General features: G+C 43.6%; 1 protein-coding gene across 2 annotated transcripts in view; it reads right to left on the bottom strand.

Annotated features, from left to right (window-relative positions):
* The window catches only part of NFE2 (nuclear factor, erythroid 2), a 64,409-nt gene that overhangs the window by 38,122 nt on the left and 11,078 nt on the right, over window positions 1-15,209 (bottom strand). For both annotated transcript variants that reach the window (XM_077483792.1, XM_077483790.1), the window contains exon 2: window positions 5,071-5,198. The gene's annotated coding sequence lies outside the window, so the exon portion shown is untranslated. The remainder of the gene's footprint in view (window positions 1-5,070; window positions 5,199-15,209) is intronic.

The following is a 15,209-nucleotide window of genomic DNA, read 5'->3' as shown; positions in this document are numbered from 1 at the left end:
TAACTGACATATCAGCATGGATGTCGCATCACTTCCTTAAACTAAATCTCTCTAAAAATGAGCTATTAATATTCCCCCCGCCTGTGCCCCCCTCCATGACTTTTCCATCAAAATCAACAATGCAACTATCAGTCCCTCCCCTCATGCCAGGGTACTAGGTGTAATCCTAGACTCTGACTTGTCATTTCAGCCCCAAGTCCAATCGTTGTCAATAGTTTGTAGAATTCACCCCCGTAACATCTCTAAAATTCACCCCTTTTTAACAAATGAAACCACCTCCTCATTCACTCACTTGTTATCTCTTGCATTGACTATTGTAACTCACTTCTCATTGGCCTGCCTCTCCATAAGCTATCCCCTCTTTAACTCACCCTACCAACCGCTCAGTGTCTGCCAACCCTCTCCCTCAATCTCTACACTGGCTCCCAATCACCCAGCGAATTAAATTCAAAATACTAACCACAACATACAAAGCCATTCCCAACTCTGCCCCGAGCTACATCACCAATCTTGTCTCCAAATATCACCCAAATCGTCCCCTCCGCTCTTCTCCAGACCTCCTACTCTCAAGCTCTCTCATCTCCTCCTCCCATGCTTGTCTCCAGGATTTCTCCAGAGCCTCTTCCATCCTCTGGAGCTCACTATCTCCACCGGTCCGGCTACTCCCTACTCTTGCTACCTTCAAGCGATCCCTGAAAACTCATCTCTTTGGGAAAGTCTATCACTTCTCCATCTAATCTTCTACCACTTCCATCAGCTCATTCCCCACAGTTACAACCTTTTGTACCAACTGCCCCACCCTATTAGATTGTAAGTTCTTCTGAGCAGGGCCCTCTTAATCCTCTTGTATTTTATTGCATTATAACTGTATTGTCTCCTTTTTATATTGTAAAGCACTGAGCAAACTGTTGGCACTATATAAATCCTGTATAATAATAATGATAATAGACTTCTCCACAACTTTATCCCTGACCTGTCTGGTGTGTACCTTAGCCTTCATGATGCTGTTTGTTCGCTAAGGTTCTCTAACAAACCTCTGAGGGCTCCACAGAACAGCTGTATTTATACTGAGATTAAATTACACACAGATGGACTATTTACTAATTAGGAGACGTCACACTTTTCAGATATTTATTTGTAAAAAAAATTGAAAACCATTTATCATTTTCCTTCCACTTCACAATTATGCGCCACTTTGTGTTGGTCTATCACATAAAATTCCAATAAAATACATTTATGTTTTTGGTTGTAACATGACAAAATGTGGAACATTTCAAGAGGCATAAATACTTTTTCGAGGCACTGTACCTGGGACAGTTAACCAATATTACGGCTGGTAGCAGAAGACTAGGAGTAGTATAGACACATGATTATTACATAAGATAGATATCATTAATATCATATCCAAGATATCATTAATGTTGGGAAATATTGCTGGACTATTTTATTGTCCTCGAAGATACCATTAGCATCCATCGTTTCCCTTCTATAGCCAATGTTGTTTCCCTCCCTTCCTTTGTATGTGCTGCACTGACTAGATAACACATTATCGGAGGACAGTCACTCCTCTCGGCGTTGTGTACCAAGAACATGTATTTTCACATTCTTTGGTGCTCAGATGTTCAAGGTGCCTTTTACAGAGAGTCCAGTACACATGAATATATCGCTATTATACAATGTCCCATTTCAAGTTTATAAAGTATGAATAAGCATATACCCGACACTGTACAAAATTCAATCTAGTATTAGCCGATTTCTTTAGTATAAAGTGTAAAATTAAGGAATACCTTGGTTGGAGATATAATTAAAGAGGCTCTTTTTTGTTTCATAACTACTTCAGCCCTGGAAGGACTTGCCCCCTTAAAGGGGTTGTAAAGGTTCAGGGTTTTTAAAAACAAACAAACATGTCATACTTACCTCCGCTGTGCAGTTGGCTTTGCACAGAGTTACCTGATCCTAATCTTCTGGGGTCCCTCAGTGGCGGTTCTGGCTCCTCCTCTTCTCTAGTGCCCCGTCGGAGAAGCGTTCTCCTTCGTGGACACCCATGCGGGAGAGCTCCGGCGTCCTGCTCCGGCGTCTATTCACACAGAAAGCAGGACTCGGCCCTGGCTCCCGCATCATTGGATTTGATTGACAGCAGCGGGAGCCAATGGTTGCGTTGCTATCAATCCATCCAATCAGGACCCGAGACACTGGCTTTTGCTGGTGTGCTTGTCCCCGGTGCGAGATAGAGGGGGTACAGGTAAGTAAAACGGGGCTCAGGAGCTGCAGCATTACAGGAGGTTTTTCACCTAAGTTTTTTTCCTAAAAGGTGTTTATTTTGGTTTTACAATAGAAATACAACAAGGATGGACTGAGGTTTACAACCCCTTTAATGACCAGAGCATTTTTTTTCGATACGGCACTGCGTCTCTTTAACTTACAATTGCGCTTTAGTGCGACGCTGTGCCCAAACAAAATTTACATTTTCTGACAAATAGAGCTTTCTTTTGGTAGTATTTGATCACCTCTCCGGTTTTTATTTTTTGCACTATAGACAAAGAGTGACAATATTGAAAAAAAACATTTAGTTTTACTTTCTGCTATAATACATATCCCAAAAATATATAAAAAAAATATTTATTCATCAGTTTAGACCAATATATATTCTTCAACATATTTTGGTAAAAAAAAATTGCAATAGTCATATATTGATTGATTTGTGCAAAAGTTATCGCTTCTACAATCTATGGGAAATATTTAGGGACTTTTATTTATATTTATTGTTTTTACTGGTAATGGTGGCGATCTACAATTTTTAGCAGGACTGCGACATTGCAGAGGACAAATCTGACCCCAAATTACACTTTTTGGGGACCAGTGACATTATTACATTGATCAGTGCTATGAAAATGCACTGTTTAATGTAAAAATTACACTGGCAGGGAAGGGGTTAACACTAGGGGGCCATTAAGGGGTTAAGTGTGTTCCCTCAGCGTGTTCTAACTGTAGGGGGATGGGCTTACTGAAACATGACAGAGATCACTGTTCCCGATCACTGGCGACAGTAGATCCCTGTCATGTCACTAGGCAGAATGGGGAAATGCCTTGTTTATGGGCAGATACCCATTCTTCCTCTACTCGCCATAATCGGCGGACATGGAATAGGCTGAACTCATGGGCGTGCGCTCGCTGTCCTGCTTTTATGGACTGACGTACAGGTACGTCAGTTTGCGCAGGAGAGCAGACCTGCTGCAGTATCTGTGTGAGCAGGTTGGCAAGTGGTTAAAATAATAAACTTGTTATGCAAATCAATAATACACTCACTAATGCCCTTTCACCTGTGTATTTACCACTGTGCTTCCAGCAAAATAACCCTTCCCCACTAAGCAGCCACTTAAAATAATGTGTAATTTTTGTGTATTTGTTTCTATTATAAATAATTGAAACAGGTGGTGCTAAAGTGTTTCTCAAATCCAGTCCTCATGGTCCAGTAACAGGTCATGTTTTCAGGATTTCCCTCAGATGAAACAGCTGGGGTAATTACTAAGGCAGTGAAACTGATCAAATCACCTGTGCAAAATAATGGCAAGCCTGAAAACATGACCTGTTAGTGGGCCATGAGGACTGGAATTGAGAAACACTGCGCTAAGCCAAGTGACTATTACACCACTAAATATTATACTACAAAGTGCATCAAATATAGCTAAAAAAATTGTATACATAAATAAAAATAAATAAATGATTAATAGTAAATAAACATTAAATAAAAATAAATAACCCAGTGAATACGTGATAGTTCACACTATACATTTAAACACTCCTAAGGGAGTATTGCAGAGCATATGCAGTGTTCATACAATGTTGCAAAAGTCTGTGAGGCCGCGTACACACGCGCGGACTGTTCGCCCAACTTTGTCCGTCAAACAGTTTCGGCAAACAGTCCGCTCAAAATTAGCATGGACGGACATGGCCACACACGACGGACGAACAGTTTGCTGAAACCGTGCGCGATGACGTGAACGGCACGTACGACGGGACGAAAAATACGACGTCCTATACACTGCATTATAACTTTCGGCGTGTAAATCCTTTCTGAGCATGCGCGGAACTTAGTTTGACGAACAAGCCTACACACGAGCGGACTGTTCGCTGAAACAAGGTTTCAGCGGACAGTTTTTCGGAAATTCCGTAAAACCTTGTTCGTCAAACTGTCCGCTGAAACTGTCCGCTGAAAGCCCACACACGAGCGGACTGTCCGCCCAAACACTGTTCAGCGGACAAAGTTGGGCGAACAGTCCGCGCGTGTGTACGCGGCCTGAGTCTCCAAAACATATTTCACTTTAACAAGCAATATTGATCAGTGTTTTTTTTCTCTCTCAAACCGCCTTTCCTTCACCACACCGCTGTGAAATGTGATTCCTCTCCCCCTAATGTGAATTAACTCACCGACTAAATAAGCCTCACACTCAACGTGTTTGACAGAAAAGCACTTTCCAAACCCTTTTTGCAGGGATGTGGATGACAGGCATACGATCCTTCACTTCAGCGGGAGAAAAGCTGACCCAATTGACACTTTCATAGACAGTTCTCTCATGAAATACAAAAAAGGAAATGCTCCCATAGCGTGATACCGTAAAAAAACTTTTAATCACACATAAGAAGATCCTCTTAAGTTACACTCACATTTATAAACTTGTAACCACGCCAAATAAGTCAAGCCACAGCACACTTTAACACAGCTGATTGCCAAAGCATTGGTGATTTTTAGCGGACCCAGGGTATGCGAGACACACTCTTTAAATCTCTCACCACTCCTTGGCCTCGCCAGCACCTTGGTGAAGATAGACGTGAGCCGTCCGATGGTTCCTCTCACTCTCAGTTACCTAGTAGCCACGTCCCGACATGTTTCGTCATTCACTTGACTTAATCATCATTTTTTTATTTTATTTATGTATACAATTTTTTGAGCTATATTTTATGCACTTTGTAGTATAATATTTAGTGGTGTAATAGTCACTTAGTTTAGCGCCATGTGTTTCAATTATTTATAATAGGAACAAATACAAAGAATAAACTTGTTATACTCACCTGTTCTGTGCAATGGTATTGCCGCTTTCCTCCTTTTCTGGATTCCCCCACCAGCACTCTTTGCTTCTCCTCTTCTCCAAGTGTCCCGGCACTCATGCAGGCACGTTCCTGAGCCGGGCTGTGTGTCTCTATGTAAAAAAGAAAAAAAAAACGTAATATTCCCCACACACATGTTCCTGAAAATGGCTATAGTAATGCTGTGTCCTGTAATGATTATCGGAGGGAAACCGTAGGCAATCTAAAGGGTACAAATGTCATCAGCACACCAAGGATTCCTCTGAAGGATCCAAATATTTATTCATATGGTAACACGGTGCACATACGGCAATGTTTGTGGAGCCACGCAGGGCCCCTTCATCAGGGCCTGATGAAGAGGCCCTGCATGGCTCCGAAAACGGTGACCATATGAATGAAGCTTTGGATCCTTCTGAGGAATCCTTGGTGTGCTGATGACATTTCTACCCTATAGACACAGTGTAGCTCGGCATGCCCCTCACTCCCTTCTCACAGGATTTGATTGCTATTAGTGAGTTCTGAGAGGAGAGGATGACAGGCACAGACATGCATTACGCTGGATCAGGAGAGGACTCAGGCAAGTGTTTAGGGAGGTGGGAGGAAGGAGCAAATAGTGGAACATTTTTTACTTTAATGCAGGGAATGCTCCAAAGTATTCCTTGGCTTTAGAACCACTTAAAGTGATTTTCACTTTAAGTAACAACCATGTTATACTTACCTGCTCTGTGCAGTGGTTTTGCACAGTGCAGCCCTGATCCTCCTCTTCGGGGGTCCCCTGCCAATGCTCCTGGCCCCTCCCCCTGCCAAGTTCCCCTATAGCAAGCAGCTTGCTATGGGGGCACTCGTGCAGGCTCGATCATGAGCCACCTCTGTGTTAGTTTATTAACACACAGCATGGCTCGACCCCACCCCCACACCCTCATCACTGGATTTGATTGACAGAAGCAGGAGCCAATGGCTCCTGCTGCTCTCACTGAGTCCAGTGAGGAGGCAGAGCAGTGCCCCTGCTATCAGGCACTGGATGGAGATCAGGCTCAGATAATATTTTTTTTTAGGGGGGTGGGGGGAGCTACACACAGAAGGTTTTTTACTTTATTGCAGGAAATGCATTAAAGCCTTTACCACCACATTAGGGTACACAAAAATCCAGATCTAAATGTTTGGTTGAATTTGTATTAAACTCTGGTGTTTTTTAGCTTAAAACATTGAGCACAATAAAATAAACATTACCTAGTAAATTATTTGTTACTATTCTCACCCCAGCACTTAAAATTTCTAACTTTAAATACTGCTGGCTCCTGCTTTCCCAGTGCTGCTTCCCTGAATTTCCAGTCAAGACTGGACAGTGCCACCTCCAATCAGTCTGTTAGCTAGAAGAAGGGAGGAGTGCCTTGCTTTCCTTGACTATGGCACAGTGTGTTTATGTTGATGCACACAGTGTAGGGCATGGGTGCTCAACCTATGGCCCTCCAGCTGTTGCAGAACTACAAGTCCCATGAGGCATTGCAAGGCTGATAGTACAAGCATGACTCCCCAAAGGCAGAGGCATGGTGGGACTTGTAGTTTAGTGACAGCTGGAGGGCCATAAGTTGAACACCCATGGTGTAAGGAGACACAGCTCTAGTCCTTGCATGCAAGTGTGACTTCATAGGATATTGCAAGAGAAAGGTGCCTCCCTGAAACAGAGGGGAGTTTCACGAAAAAGCTCAACACATAAAACACATCAGTTAAAGAATAAGTGTTCAGGGTGTAACATGTAACATGTTACAGATGCACCGGCCCCCACTCCCCCCGATCTCTTATTACAGCTAGCGGGTGATCTTCTCCCCTTCCCAGGGGATTACAGTGATCTCCAAAGGGTGTTGCAGTTTTGGAAAGCGCATTTTTATAAACATCCTGTAAAACTTGCTAGTAAGAAGCTAATTTACAGTGGGGGTGGGGAGGGGTTATCTATGGAACAGTAATCCTGAGCATGGCTTCACTGCCTAGTGAGTCAATGACCTGGAACCTGTATGGAGAATAGCAGTTTTTAAACTCTATGGACTAATCACTTGTTCCTGGTCACTGGACATAACTAAGGTTAGTTTGGTAGATACTGTGGGTTACGACACCATGCACAGCAGCATTGTTTTTTTAACTCTGCCTCTTTGAACAAGTTTGAAGTCTGCGGTTTCAAAAGTGACCTCTCTGGTGCCGTTTGTACTTCATCTTACTACTATACTGCTTTTCAATAGACACTACATTTCTGTGGTTAATTGCTCCATTTCCTTTTCTAGTTTCAGACTGACCAGTTTACTAGATACCAAAGCAATTGCAATATTACTGGAATTAACAGAGTATATTCTGTCACTGTCATTGTGCAGCCCATCCCCTGTGTTTTTTTTCTCTCCTTGCTAGGGGAGAAAAATGTAGACAAAAACAAACGGTCAGGTCAAAGGTCAGGGTCAGACAAAATATTTCCCAGCACACTTACTAGCCAGCCTGTAAAACAACCAAATGGATCCTCTGTTTTTAACATAAACTGTTAAACAGGTTCAATTTGATTGTTTTGCAGGCTGGCTGGTAAATGTGTGCTGGGAAATCTTTTGCTTGTCTGTGATGTGCATTGCTCTTCCATGTGTACATTTCTGCAAAGGCCAGGTATAGGCTGGGGTGGTTGCCACGTTTTTGCTCACTTTATTTTTGGTAGGAGTAAAAAACAATTAAAAAAAATAAAAAGCTTTTTTAAATTAGTGACAGTGTCAGTATGTTTCATGTACGATTAAAAAAAGAAAAATGCACGCTATTATTTCTAGACCCTGCTACTGGTACAAACAACAAATAACATACACACGTGGTATTGCTGCGACGGTCAGGAGTAGAAGAATTTATTTTAGGTTATCATAATAGCAAGATATATACAGCTAAATTTGAAAAAGATATATATTTTGTTACTATTTTGTGACAATTTTCCTTGGATAATAAAAGAAAATCAGGAGATTTACTTTACAGAAAACAAAAAAGAGTTCTAAAGTGCTAAAACTGGCAGTCATTGGGAACTTATGTCATGTCATAACAATTATAGCTGGACACCAGTACGGCTGCAAACTTCTGGAAGAAAAGTAGACAGCTAAAATAAACAAAAATGCAGTGCTCAATGGGACCAGTAGTAAAGAACTATTGCTGATGGCTCAATGGGACCAGTAGTAAAGAACTATTGCTGATGGTATAATCAATAAAGTTAATCTATTGGATGCATGCTGGGATTTAAAATGAAAAACATGTTTATTTTTACTTTACCATCAAATGAAGGCCCAATTTGTCCAGATAAAAACAAGGCATACGTCATCTAGATACACTAAGCAGGTGTGACGATACTGCATGTACAGTTTTACTAAAACCTGTCAAGGTTGTAAAACAATGTTTAGGTTTTGTTTCACCGTTCGTCATGAAGGGGTTAAAGAACAAGGCCAATTTAATGTGACTAACAACTTCTAGCTATACTAGCGATGAATTCTAATTTGCACAGAAATACTTACTTCATTATGATCAACATAACTAACAAAAATATCACAAAAATGCAATCGTAAAATTCTGTTCATTGCTAAAGAAAGAACAAACCTAAGGAATGGAAGCAATATACTTTGCTTGTTTGGTGTACTGTCTTTACTGCACATACCTCTCTTGTCTTTCCTCCAACTGTTTGCTGCCTCCTGCCTATCCCTCAGTGATTGGCAGCAATATTTCTACATATCCAGATTTTCTACACTTCTGCTAACTGTTTAAATGTGTGTCCATTTTCCTTGTTCTACAATATTCTCATCTGACCCTTGACCAGCTTTTGACTTGTGCTCGTAGCTCCTACACTTTTATTCCAGTGTCCTGAGTACATGCCCTGCTTGCTATTTCCTATCTCATGCCCATGCCCATGGTATCATTTGGTTTTGGTCTTTATCATGTTCTCAGTCTGGTATATGCTCTTATCTGTTTAACCCCTCCTGTCCTTAGCCTTACATTTTCCCATTGTATTACTTCAAGAACAGAATTATTTACACATGGACGTTTCATTGATGAAGGAGAAACTACGGCTAAGCTAGTGATAAACAGGCTGTAAATGCTTAGTAAAATTACTATAAGTTTAGCTACTGGCTTCAAGCTTGTAAACTGTTGGTGAGGTCAGGTTACCACATTGCTTTATGTATTGTCAGTTCCACGTGCTCCTGAATTGTCAGTTTACCACATTTTCTGCATGTGGAAATATTAGCCCTTACAAGTAATAATTGTTTGTCCTCACTTTTTCACACTCCAAAATGTTCTCACCCCTATTAGGCTCAGTTCACACTGCCATGACTTGGGATCCGACTTGTCAGACCTCAAGTTGCCCCAAGTCGCTTGACATCAGAAATTCCATTCTAGTTAATGAGAGCCGTCTTAATGTACACTACTGAAGTCGCTCAAACTTCAGAAAAGGTTCCTGTACTACTTCAAGGCGACTTCTAGGCGACTTGTACCCATAGAATTCAATAGAAGTCGCCTCCAAGTTGGATTTCCACCTACATTGAAGCGACTACAGGAAAATAAATTAGTTTACCCAGACAAATCCCTCCCTCCCAGAGAGCTGATTATTCTCTGATTGGCCACAGCCAAAAACACCTGTCCTGGAGGCAACTTTAAGTCACATTGTAAGTTACTTAAAGTCGTTCTGAAGTCGCCTCCAAATCGCCATGCAAAGTCACATTGTAAGTCGGGTTGCCCCTGTGTGAACCAAGCCTAAATGATAAGTTTTTTTCACAGAATTTACTTCATCTGAAATAAATATTATATTAAAGTATAAACTGAAACAACAGAAGGAAACATTTGCCTCAGTGCAGTATAGGTCATCCTGGCCCTCACACCCATCATTAAAAAGTAAATGAGACACATGCAAGCAATGCCTTAAAGATGAATTCTAAGTTGTATTCAACTTTAAATAGTTTGTTTGGAACAAACTGGTCCAAAGAACCTATTTCCTTTACCAATACACCTGCACATTGGGATTACTGTATAAACTGTATGTAGTATCAGCTATATACAGTATACAGCACTGTGTTCTGGCAGTGGTACAAGGACGTCCTGTCCCATTCCCGCAACAAAAATGGGCTGAGCACTGCTTAGCTATTCACAGAGGGCCTTGTATTTATTCATAAAATACAAAGTGTCCTGTGTATGGCTGAGCAGTAATGAAAATCACAATAATTAAAAAAACCAGCGCAAAATTTATGGAGCAAAAATGATAACAGCAGCTGGTCACTCCGGGTTATTTTACAACACCCCAGATTAATAAAGTGCAAAATAGTGCAGCGCTATTAAGAAAATATTCCAAATAAAGTGAGGATGTGCCTTTAAGAGAATGGACTCCATGTCATAGACACTCTAATGCCGCGTACACACGACAGGACTTAAAGCGGGATTCCACCCTAAAGTGGAACCTCCGCTGATCGGATCCCTCCTCCCCTCCGGTGTCACAATTGACACCTTTCAGGGGGGAGGGGGGTGGAGATACCTGTCAAAGACAGGTATTTACACCCACTTCCGGGCATAGACTCCCGTGGGAGTCTACGCCATTTCCTGCCCTGCCGCGCTGTCTGCTGGGACACACACGGGTCCCAGTGACAGCGCGGAGATTTCCTACTGTGCGGCGCGACTCGCGCATGCGCAGTAGGGAACCGGGAAGTGAAGCCGATTCGCTTCACTTCCCGATTCCCTCACCTAGAATGGTGGCGGCAGCAGCCGAGAGCCGAGCGATCGATCGGCCTCGGCTGCCGGCATCGCTGGAACCGGGGACAGGTGAGTGTCCATTTATTAAAAGTCAGCAGCTGTAGTATTTATAGCTGCTGGCTTTTAATATTTTTTTTTTTGTGGAATCCCTCTTTAAGTCCGGCAGACTTTCGACGGAGTTCTGACGGAGTTCTGACAGAGTTCTGACGGACTTTCTGAATGAACGGACTTGGCCACACACAATCACACCAAAGTCCGACGGATTTGAACGTGATGATGTATGACTGGACTAGAATAAGGAAGTTCATAGCCAGTAGCCAATAGCTGCCCTAGCGTCGGTTTTAGTCCGTCAGACTAGCACACACACGAGCGGATTTCTGGGTCCGCCAGAGTTCTGTCGGAAAAATTTGAAACATGTTCCATTTCTAAAGTCTGTCAGACTTTTGCAAATCAAAAGTCCGCTGCAGCCCACACACGTTCGAATAGTCTGCCGGAATCATTCCGTCAGACTTTTGATGTTGAAAAGTCTGGTCGTGTGTACGGGGCATTAGCCTCTCACCTCAACAGCAGGACTCCTGAAATAACAAAGGGTCACATAGACTTTCCCATAGCTCCCAACTGTCCCTGATTTTGAGGAACTGTGCCTGATTTGGATGTCCCTCTGTCCTTCTTTCCACCTCATTTGTCCCTCATTTTGGTCTGATTTATATAGTTGTATATAAAATGCACTTTTTATCTTTCAAAAAGTGTTTCCCAGTGCTAAATCTTTCATTCAATTTCTAACTTGCTGCCTTTGTAAATAAATAAATAAAAAAATGAAAAAAGAATAGTAGTGGTACAAAAAAAAGCACTTATGGCCTTAACTAATCATTTTTCTTGTATAATTCGCCTTTAAGGAGGTGTGGTGGGGGTGTGTCCTATGCCTACATACTTTTTCTAATAGGTGTCCCTCGTTCCATTCCCAGCTCAAAAAGTTGGGGATATGGCTTCCCATAATGGGTATATATCCGCAAGCTATCAGAATAGCTTGCATACCCACGGCCATCTCCTTGTGATGTTATGTACAAGCGATCATATGCTGGCACTTAGTAGAAGTGCCTGTTTTGTAAGTGTATTTCTTTTATCTTTCTTAGCAGCAGTGGCAAAACTATCAGGGTCACAGCAGTCACACCTGCGACTGGGCCCTGGCGTTCTGCCGCTGTGGGGGCTTCCAAGACCTGGTATCTCGCCCTGCACCTCTTATTGTCAGTTTAGTATGCAGTGTGGGGGAGGTGGGAGGGGGAGATCGGCAGCTCTATGGTGGCCACGGGCTCTCCCTGGGGCTAGTAGTTCTCTTCCCAAGTGTATACAGTGGAGAGGGGAGGGGCCTCTGACCTGGGTATGTATCAGTTTCACTCTTCAGTGTACAAGTGAGTCACTGCTTGTACGCTGTTGCTGATACATGCCCGGGTCAGAGGCCCCTCCCCTCTCCACTGTATACACTCAGGAAGAGAACTACTAGCCTCAGGGAGATCCCACCGCCCGCGAGCACCATAGAGCTGCCAATCGCAGCCTTCCACCTCCCTCCAGATGGGAGGTACAGAGATGTGCTTTGGGGTTGGAGATGCACAAACAGCGGAGACCAGCCAGGTACATGGAGACCCTGATGTAAGGGGGGGGGCTCTCTGGGGATTTTGATGTAATGAGGGGGGCTCTGGGGACCCTGATGTAAGAGAGGGGCCCTCTGCAGGCCCTGATGTAAGAGGGGGGCCCTCTGCAGACCCTGATGTAAGAGGGATGGACTCTCTGGGGACCCTGATGTAAGGGGGGCTCTCTGGGGACCCTGATGTAAGAGGGGAACTCTGGGGACCCTGATGTAAGAGTGGAGCTCTGGGGACCCTGATGTAAGTGGGGACTCTCTGGGGACCCTGATGTAAGTGGGGGCTCTCTGGGGACCCTGATGTAAGGGTTCTCTAATGTAATATATATATATATATATATATACCGTATATACTCGAGTATAGGCCGACCCGAATATAAGCCGAGGCCCCCAATTTACCCCCAAAAAAACTGGCAAACTTATTGACTCGTGTATAAGCCGAGGGTGAGATATGCCTGTCCATCCCTGTGTGTGTGTCCGTCCCTGTGTGTCCGTCCATCCCTGTGTGTGTGTGTGTCCATCCATCCATCCATCCCTGTGTGTGTGTGTGTCCATCCATCCATCCATCCCTGTGTGTGTGTGTGTCCATCCATCCCTGTGTGTGTGTGTCTCCATCCATCCATCCCTGTGTGTGTGTGTCTCCATCCATCCCTGTGTGTGTGTGTCTCCATCCATCCATCCATCCCTGTGTGTGTGTGTCTCCATCCATCCATCCCTGTGTGTGTGTGTCCATGTGTGTGTGTCCGTGTGTGTGTGTGTGTGTGTGTGTGTGTGTGTGTGTGTGTGTGTGTCCAGCCTACCTGTGTCCCGAGCCTCCGTCCTGTGCCTTGCCTCCTTGCCTCCGTCCCGTGCCGTGCCTTGCCTCCTTGCCTCCGTCCCGTGCCGTGCCTTGCCTCCTTGCCTCCGTCCCGTGTCGTGTCGTGCCTTGCCTCCGTCCCGTCCCGTGCCGTGCCTTGCCTTGCCTCCGTCCCGTGCCTTGCCAGGATCGCCTCGGCGGCCATTCTAAAATTCAAAAGCCCCGCCTCCGCCTCCGCCTGTGATAGGCGGAACACTGAATTTCCCAGCAGCCTGTGTTCCGCCTATCACCGATATCGTCTCATCCTCGTACTACGGACGAGGATGAGACGATGTCCGTGATAGGCGGAACACAGGCTGCTGGGAAATTCAGTGTTCCGCCTATCACAGGCGGAGGCGGAGAAGGAGGCGCGGCTTTCAAATTGTAGTATGTCCGCCGTCTGTCTGCTCGATACGCTGATCGAGCAGTCAGACGGCGATGACTCGAGTATAAGCCGAGGGGGGCACTTTCAGCCTCAAAAAAGAGGCTGAAAATCTCGGCTTATACTCGAGTATATACGGTATATATATATATATAGATCTTTTGTAGACCTAGCAACACCCCTGGTGGGGGCCCTTCATGGTTTCTTGCACCGGGGCCCTGAAGATTCTAGCTATGTCTCTGATTAGCAGATTTATGCTTGTTAGCAGAGAGCACTATATGTCCTTTGTTTATTTCCCTATCCCAGGATATTGGTGACCATCTGTATACAAGCTATTCTGATGGGATTTCGGTGTGTGAACAAATCCGGCTGTATTGGGTGACTAACACCAGGAGGGCTTCTGAGACTGCGCTCATGGATATATACCCATTATGAGCAGTTAAGAGTCTGACTTAATTTTGTTCAAGGAACAGAGCGGAAAGTTGCCGTACCACTGCTGGAACACAGCTCTGTATACTCTGCTGCTAATGCTACATACAGTTTGTACAGTGGGTGCAAGTGTTAGTGAAGGAAATAGTTTGCTAAGAGGCTGAACCAGCTGCTGGTCCAGGCTTCTGGGTGGATCCAGACCATTTGGTTGGGATTGTTTCAGAGCCTGGACTGGGTCTGTGATGTCAGCCGACAGTGGACTAGCCTGCTGTAGGCTGAAAACAGGTCACAGGAGTGCAGAATGAACTGCACTCCTGTGATCCATAGGAGAAGTACAGGCAAAATAGCATTGGCTATACTTCTCTTTTAACTGTATTTAATCCTTATGCTGCTAGCATTAGTGTATAGATAGCAAGGCATAATATGTTTATTTTCTTCAGTCGCTTCCTGGTTTCTGGATTGGGCTAAAATGATGTCATACATCCCAGGAGTCTTCAAGGGCATTTTATTTCTTTCACCCAAGAAGGGGAGGAAGGGCTTTAAAGAATTCCTCTTTAACCACTTCAGCCCCAGAAGATTTGGCTGCTCGATGACCAGGCCATTTTGTGCGATACGGCACTGCGTCGCTTTAACTGACAATTGCGCAGTCGTGCAATGCTGTACCCAAACAAAATGTATGTCTTCTTTTTCCTACAAATAGAGCTTTCTTTTGGTAGTATTTGATCATCTCTTTTTTTGCACTATAAACAAAAAGAGTGACATTTTGAACAAAACACAATATTTTGAACTTTTTGCTATAATAAATATCTCCAATTCTTTTTTAAAAAAAGCTAATTTTTTTCCTCAGTTTAGGCCGATATGTATGCTACATATTTTTGGTAATAAAAATCGCGATAAACCTATATTGATTAGTTTGTTCAATAGTTATAGCGTCTACAAAATAGGGAAAAGATTTATGGCATTTTTATTATTATTATAATCAGCGATTTTTATCGGGACTGTGATATTATGGTGGACAGATCGGATGCTTTTGACGCATTTTTGGGACCATTGACAATTATACAGCGATCAGTGCTATAAAAATGCACTGATTACTGTGAAAT

Source organism: Lithobates pipiens, unplaced genomic scaffold, assembly GCF_037356315.1.
Source record: "Lithobates pipiens isolate NorthernLeopardFrog02 unplaced genomic scaffold, aLitPip1_a1.2 Scaffold_16, whole genome shotgun sequence".
NCBI classification, from domain to species: Eukaryota; Metazoa; Chordata; class Amphibia; order Anura; family Ranidae; genus Lithobates; species Lithobates pipiens.
This window is presented reverse-complemented; position numbering and strand designations above follow the sequence as displayed.